This window comes from Ruditapes philippinarum, unplaced genomic scaffold, assembly GCF_026571515.1.
Source record: "Ruditapes philippinarum isolate M1 unplaced genomic scaffold, ASM2657151v2 ctg519_1_1_1_1, whole genome shotgun sequence".
Classification (NCBI taxonomy): Eukaryota; Metazoa; Mollusca; class Bivalvia; order Venerida; family Veneridae; genus Ruditapes; species Ruditapes philippinarum.
In genome coordinates, this window is record NW_026860385.1 from 139,825 (window position 1) to 147,968 (window position 8,144).

The following is an 8,144-nucleotide window of genomic DNA, read 5'->3' on the forward strand; positions in this document are numbered from 1 at the left end:
AAACTTCAATGTCATTAAATTCATACTAACTGTCGCTCCGATACCCTTCGCTAGCGAAGAGTGACGGTGCGAACACGATGGCCTGATTTTAAATGAAATTTGAGGAAACATGTACACGTGTTGACATTTTAAGAGTGCATGTTCTAGTAACCATTTTTTTAATTCTAAGAAAACATTTAATGTCATTTGTACTTTTTGTACTCAATGCCGTGAGTTTTTTTGTTGATGTTGTTTTTGACCTCATATGAAAACAAGAAATTTCTTGTGCAATATTTTTTTTTAAATTTTACCTTTAATGATATCAAAAAATGTGCAATTCTTTAGTTAACATTGCATGATTTGAAGAGATGTGTATTTTCATATTTGACCTTACATTATAACCAGAAATGTCGAGTGCAATTTAACCTGACATGATATCTAGAAACAACGTATTGTTTTTTATCATTCTTGAATAGAAATGCTTACACAGGTAAACATTTACGGAGAAGAAAACAACAGTGATGAATAAATTCAAGTGCGCTTACGCCATTATTGCACGTTTTCTTTTTCATAAGCGTTAGCCGGGGACTTGAGCATTTTTAGCTCACCTGAGAACATAGCGGATTGAGGTGAGCTTTTTTGATGGCATTCAACATGTCCTCTTTTTTGATGGCATTCAACTCGTCCTCTGTTGTTCGTCGTCTGTCATTTACCACAACATCTCCTGACCAAAGGAACTAACCTTATGTAGTACTCTCAGTTATATCAAGTTATTTCAGTATGATTCATAAATAGATCTTTGGAGCCTTACAGTTGTGTTTTTTAATGAAATAAGTGAGTGATTGACATTCTTCTTAGAAACTGCAATGCCCAAAGCTTAGATATTTGGAATGTGACATCACCTTGTGGTCATCTACACAAGTTAAATAAAACATACTCCTCTAGTCAAGATTGACTTCGACGGGGTTATTTAGTTTATGTAGATTTTTATAGGAAAATATTTTGCTCAGAGTTTAGCATTACTTTTAAGTCCAAAAATGAGACATAGATTATGTCCTTTGGGTCAAAACGGTGTTGGGATCACTTAGTTTAAAAAGACTGACATAATAAGACACATTTGTTTCCCTTTGTGAATTTCAATGACTAGAGCTTGACTAGAGCTTTGATATGTGGCGTGTAGTATTTATTACCTAGCGGTCATCTTCAAATTATGCAGTTGTGATAAAACAATGTCAACCTTTTGTGACCTTATTTCTAAATTTTGCATTGAAGAATTGTGACAATTTCTAGCAATGTAACTTAGGTGAGCATTTCAGTGCTATTATGGCCTTCTTGTTTCCATGATTAAACTGCACATGATTTAAAATGATGTCGTTGTTGTTTTATTTAGCAGCTATGGGCAAAAGAATTTTTGTGATGCAACGTTTTCCACAAAACCTCCTGAACATAAAACATCGCACAGCCCAAATCATTCGCAATGTGACCCAATACCCTACATATGCATTGAAGAATGCATTGTCGGGACAGAATATAAACTACATGTATTTACAATAGTTAGTTCCCCTTACAAGTACAAAAGTACAAGCGTCTTTCATGTATGATAAAGTACATTGATTTATAATCCAAATTTATGACATAAGCATTGGTTGTAATTATTTGTAAATAGTTGAAACACTATGGAGGGGAATATCCGACAAAAGAATATGCATATTGATGACATTTATATCTGAATGTTACTTAACCATATCTGTTGATTGCATTCTTATTTATACATAATTTTTCGTGTTATTAGATTTGTCCATCGTCTATGTAATAGTATATCAATTTACATACAGAAATGAAAAAAATTCAATTGCGTGTATGTAGGAATAGAATTGAAGATTGTTAATGTAAAACTGGTATCATTTCATTTGGTTTATGTAGTGTACAAAATGACAAATTATTGTAAATATTAAAAACATGCTTTATAATAGCTTTATATTATTTGTCGCTTTTGTCCTTATGACATATGCAAAGTGAAAAGTGCTTGTTTTGTTTCGTTAAAGTAATAAAATTATTCAGTGTGATGATTAAAATCAGTTTCAGTTTTTATGAAACCAAGGCATATATGCAACTGGTTATTAAAGTACGAAATATATTTAGAGCTAGATATTAAGACAATTAAAATGCTTACAAGAATCAAGGATGTTTTGGGTAACACCCTTGGAATTTTTCAGAGACACTTTCAGTGTTTCCCACCTAACTAGAGGTGTACTGGTAAGAAATCCAGGTAATCATCGCATGTATCAGTGCTATACACTGAGCATGTAAAAGAACCAAGGGGTAGGGAATGCTTCCTTGATTCCCTTGTATCTCGTAGCTTTCTCTCAAGTAACTAGTCTAGAGTCGTGTCTACGTCCCCGCGAAGGGTTTGGCATTAATTGAAGATATATAGGTAGATGTAGGTCTAAACTGAAAAGTCATTGTTTTTGTTAGTACATAATTTAGTTTAACTTTATTTTCCATTCATATAAGTGCTTGCGTCGTACATGCTACATTTATTTTGATTTTTTTTTTTAATTTTGCGAACTATGTTGGTTTATAGGAAAGAAGTTAAATAATATCACTAGGCAGAAGTCATACCAGTAGACCTATTTCATCGCGTAGCTATATTTATAGTAATTTACACAATTTCTGATACGGAAGCAATGTGCAATCAAGCAGTAGCACACATGCAAATGATGATTCTGTATAAAGATTCTGTTGGATATTTAGAAATGTACAATCAAGCAATAGCGTAAATTATACATGCATTTTTGATAGAAGCAATGGATGTGCAATCAGAGACATGGATAACACATTTAAGTCTCTTGTGCAGTGAAAGGATTTCATGTATTCGCATTTGCAATGATAATTCTGATAAATAAGCAGGAGTATGCATTCACATTTCAGTAAGCAAATCAATGAATAAGAATGCAACCTATATACAAGTAACATGAATAAATAACGTTCAGATATAGACATGTCATCAAGTTACATGTACATTTGGTCAATATTCCCCTCCTTAGAACACTATTTGTGATGAATTTTTGCTCGGGATTGGCGTTTGATTCACTGATAAACGGGAAACGGAGTATATCATCTTTTTAAACATCAGTTTTCGCGTAGTATTTTATGCAGTGATAAACACGATCTGCGGTATATATATATACAGGTTTTTGGATTATCTCCAGGGAAATATTTTGAGAAAAGGTAATAGCTTTTTTGGCGTATACGTTATGTCAGTATTATAAAAAAATATGTACTTATACTGCTGAAGGTTTCGCTCCCCATCCTACCTTTTCAGCTTTTAAACTCTTTGTAATTGTGTTTGGTGCGATGTTTCTGAATATATAGAAATGTTGTTAAAACGGATAGCCCCCAAGTATAACGAGTATACAATAACCAATGCAACGGCGTCTGAAGGTCATATGAGTAGACATTTTGATATATTAGTTAAAGGCACCTCACGCCTCAGAAATGAATAATTTTTTATCATTCTGTAGAAGGGTGAAATATGTGTCTTTTAATGTTGTAATAAATTGATTTAGAAACATGTGAGGTGCAGATCACCTGAAGGAAATAGTGCTAAATGTGAAAAATTATGTCAGTATTAAAGGTAGCAAAATGTAAAGAAAGTGGTATTTCGACTTCCATATAAATGCTTACTCACTGTAACTGTACTAATTGCTTTATTATTTTATTTATAAATATAAACTCAAGGCCCTTTAGGACATAAGAGTGAACAAACAAACAATTTAGAATAATTATACAAACATGGCATAAAAGAAAATAAGAAAGATGACTTAATTAGTGAAATTTCAGCATTATTACTTTAATAAACATTGCCAGATTAAATAGAGGATATTTGTTTAGTTCAGTGTAAGATCGGAATATATTTCACCGAGTGAGCACCAAAAGGTATAGTTCACGAGTGGCGCAGCCACGAGTGAAATATGAACTTTTGGTGTTCACAAGGTGAAATATATTTTGATCTTACACTAAACTAAACAAATTTTCTTTTTATTATATGCAAAGAAACGTTTTAAAAAGACATTAAACCTAAAACTGAATGAAAAGCGCGCCAAATAATAATACAACGTGACGTCATTTACGACCCCACGTCATTAAGTTGGTACCCAGTTCTGTGCACAAATTTTCTTTTTATTACATGCAAATAAACGTTTTAAAAAGACATTAAACCTAATACTGAATGAAAAGCGCGCCAAATAATAATACAACGTGACGTCATTTACGACGTCACGTCATTAAGTTGGTACCCAGTTCTGTGTACGCTGGTATTTCACTGAAACAACGTAAGGGGCTTAAATTCAAAACAGTGAAATTATCAAAGTGGTAATTTCACTGTTTGAAACAGTGAAATTACCAGTTTTAATTCACTGATATATAGAGGATATTTGTTTGTTTCAGTGTAAGATCGAAAAATATTTCACCGAGTGAACACCAGATGCAATATTTTCCACGAGTGGCGTAGCCACGAGTGAAAATATAATAGCTGGGGTTCACGAGTGAAATATTATTTGATCTTACATGTAAAACAAACAAATTTTCTGTTTATTTCATGATTTTTTAACGATTTTAACACCATTTTACTGATTTTTGCCGCGTAACGTCATGCTCTTATCTTCATGACGTCATCAAATAATGACGTCACAATGTTGAAGCAAAATATATTTCCATGATTATTTTTAGATTTTAGATGTTTTTCAGCACAACGTTCGTAAATATTTACGAACTACAGTTATCACGTACATTTTTTATTATGATTGACTACATTGCCGCTGAAAAAAACATTCATTAATGATAAATATTTTATTTTTACGCCAAATATAGTTCGGCTACTGTGAAATTATATTTGGTAATCATTACTGTGAAATTATCAGAATATAATTAACCGTTATAATTCAGTAATCTACTGCAAAACATGTATAAACCACCGAAAAGCATGTAATAAATTTCTATAAACCACCGAAAAGCATGTAATAATGTATTTTTATTATCACTACACATTTAAAGCCTGAAAATAAAAAAAACAAAACAAAAACAAAAAAAAACTAGGAATCCTTGAGTAGTAATAATAAATAAAACTTGTGTCTTTAATGTAAAGTAACTAACTACATTTAATAATATAGTGAAACTCATCGCGTTTCTTGCTAGTTACAAAGTGAGCTGATTCTATTAATAATTTTCTCTTTCAATACCAAAATAGCGAGCTTTCTCTGTTGGAGCATCTAAATTTACAAAGAGTAATTGCTGGTAAACATACTAATTAATGTTTTAATTTAAATTGAGTTTTATATATTCTATACAGTAAACACCAAAACACACAAGAAGCAAAAGATCGCTCAGCTTTGGGGTGAATGAGTAACTTGTTGATCTATAACAGCACAACAAAACAACAAAAATTAAAAGCGAATGAGAAATAAAAAAACGTTCATTGGTTTTCATTGTGTAGGATTTGAAAAAAAAAAACATAATATGTTTATAAGATTGAAAAGCAGGAACACATACATTTTGTTTGTTTGTTTGTTTGTTTCATTTTACGCCTTTTTCCAACAGTATTTCAGTCATATAGGCGGGTAGTTTCCTAACCATCGTTCCTGGAGAGTTACACCAGTACTAGACTACCTTCCTCCGCGCTAAACTACCAAAGCATCTCCCGGGGATCGAACCCACGCCAGAGAGGTGTCATCGACTCTAACCCCTCGACCACGGAGGCGGTCAAACACATACATGTAACTTGCATTATGTAAATACCAATGGATGGTTTAAATATTTCTAAAATAATATCTTTACCAGATTTGCACTAGATCTAAATATTTTATTCATTTATTTGCAATACCTTAAATAATTAAACCTTTTAGATAAAAAAAACAAATGTGTTTCCAGGAGGGAATATAAATCAGGAATTAACCACATTAACCATACTATATAGCTGCTAGGGCCATGAGATTGCGCACATATTTCACCGTTCAGTCAGTTTTGTCCGGATTGAAATATGGCCAATTCCGTTTTCAAAAACATTATCAATTACAATTTAAACACAAAAGGAAAGCAACCCAGTTAATTAATCACAAGAGAGTTTAAATTAAGTGTATATAAGTTTACATTATGTTGTATTTGAATACTGGTAAAATTGTCGTGAAATGATTAAAACGATATAGATTTTGAAATAATTATAAGAAAAAATACTTCATATATGGATAATGCATGTAGCCAATTTCTTTTACAATACACAGTTTTGCAGATGTTTGACAATATATCCAAAAGCAATTAATAAATAAGGTGCTAGTTTTGTTTGTTTGTTTGTTTGTTTGGGTTTTACGTCACACCAACACAGTATAGGTCATTTGGCGACGTTCCAGCTTTACTGGTGGAGGAAGACCTCAGGTGCCCCTCTGTGCATTATTTCAGGCACGAACGGGCACCTGAGTAGAACCATCGACGTTCCGTAAGCTAGCTGGATAGCTACCTAACATGAAAGAATCCAAAGTCCTTGTAGGGATTCGAACCCACAGCGGCGAGGGGCAAGTGGTTTGAAGTCAACGACCTTAACCACTCGGCCACGGACGCCCATGGCATGGTAGTTCACATTCATAACATATGCATCATAATCGTATTGATTAGCAATGTTCAAGCAGTACTATGTGTACATGAATATGTCAAGTTATATGGAAAGTGAACGGTTATAACATATTTCATATTAACCCAATTAAAATACAATACAATCGTCATTTTATTTTTGTAATTTCATCTAAATTTCAGAACGATGAGTTCCTTGAAGTTACCAATTATAGATTTAGACAAGGCAAAAACGGACAAGGAAGCAGAAGCTAAAAAGGTTGTTGATGCGTTAGAAAATGTTGGATTTTTGTATATTGACAATATTCATGGTATTGATTTTGATAAATTGATGGACTGTTGCAAATGGTTTTTTGGTCTACCGAAAGAGAAAAAGGAAATGCTGATGAGAAAACATTGGAAACCAGAGAATAAGAATGTTTACCGTGGATATTTCCCTGTCGTAGAAGGCGAACCTAGCAGAAAGGAGGGATTCGAATTTGGCCGCGATATAGATCCAAATGATCCAACAGTGGCCCCTGGTAATTGGTTTTACGAACCTTCGGTATGGCCAGAAGAAGATGGTGCTTTCCCGTTCCAAGAATTCGCCACACACTGTTATAATGTACTTCACAATGCGGGTTTTGATTAAATCGGCTGGCTGGGAAATTGGGCCCAGGCCCTTGATGAGTTCGTTTTCCCATGAAAAAATTTTCAGACCGACCAGGTCGACATTCCCGGCTGATGCCCCTATCCACCATGGGGTGGGCACCCCCCCGCGAACCCCAAAGATAGAAGATGGTAAGGTTGTAACAACGCCAGACCATACCGACTCAAACTTTCTCACATTGTTATATACATTCGACTTTAAAGGTCTTGAAGTTATCACAGCCGATGGGAATTGGAGCGCTGTGGAGCCGAGACCAAAAAGCTTTGTTATGAATATTGGCGATGTTTTCTCTCGTATGATGGGAGGTCGATTTAAAGCAACACATCACAGGGTCCTGGACATTGGTTTGGATCGTTATTCTGTTCCATTTTTTATGGAACCGTCTTATGATGGAGACATTGGTGAAAATTTTATGTCAAAAGCAACAGGAAAAGGTCCCGAACACAAGGTCGAAGCTTATGGTCCATGGATGATTCAGCAAGTCAAATATGTAAAGAAATATTTTGAATATAAGGTTCTTCCCGAATTCTAGATTAATGAAATTGATAAAGGATCTCTTAAATGTTGATGCAACAATTAATTTTGTACTTGGCACATTAACTTATAAGTATATGAACTTTGATCAATGGTACTTGAAATTTATATATGTCGTGAAAACAATGTTTATTTGTGCTAGTACTTAACCTTTGTTAAATTAGCCACAATACGATTAAAAGCTTTTAATCTTTTATCTTGTAACAACTTGATCATCGTTCGACAGTTATCAATGATTTATAAGGTTGATGAGTTTAGAAACTATCTCGCTGTACTTTACAATGACGTTTGAAATGTCTGTATAACTTTTGTAAATCTTCGTTTTATCAAAATGTAAATAAATTGTGTCCTTATGTTCCTA

At 33.5% G+C, this 8,144-nt stretch overlaps 1 pseudogene; it reads left to right on the forward strand.

The window, feature by feature from the left end:
- Window positions 1-3,049: 3,049 nt before the first annotated feature.
- On the forward strand, window positions 3,050-8,144 carry LOC132759881 (1-aminocyclopropane-1-carboxylate oxidase-like; annotated as a pseudogene).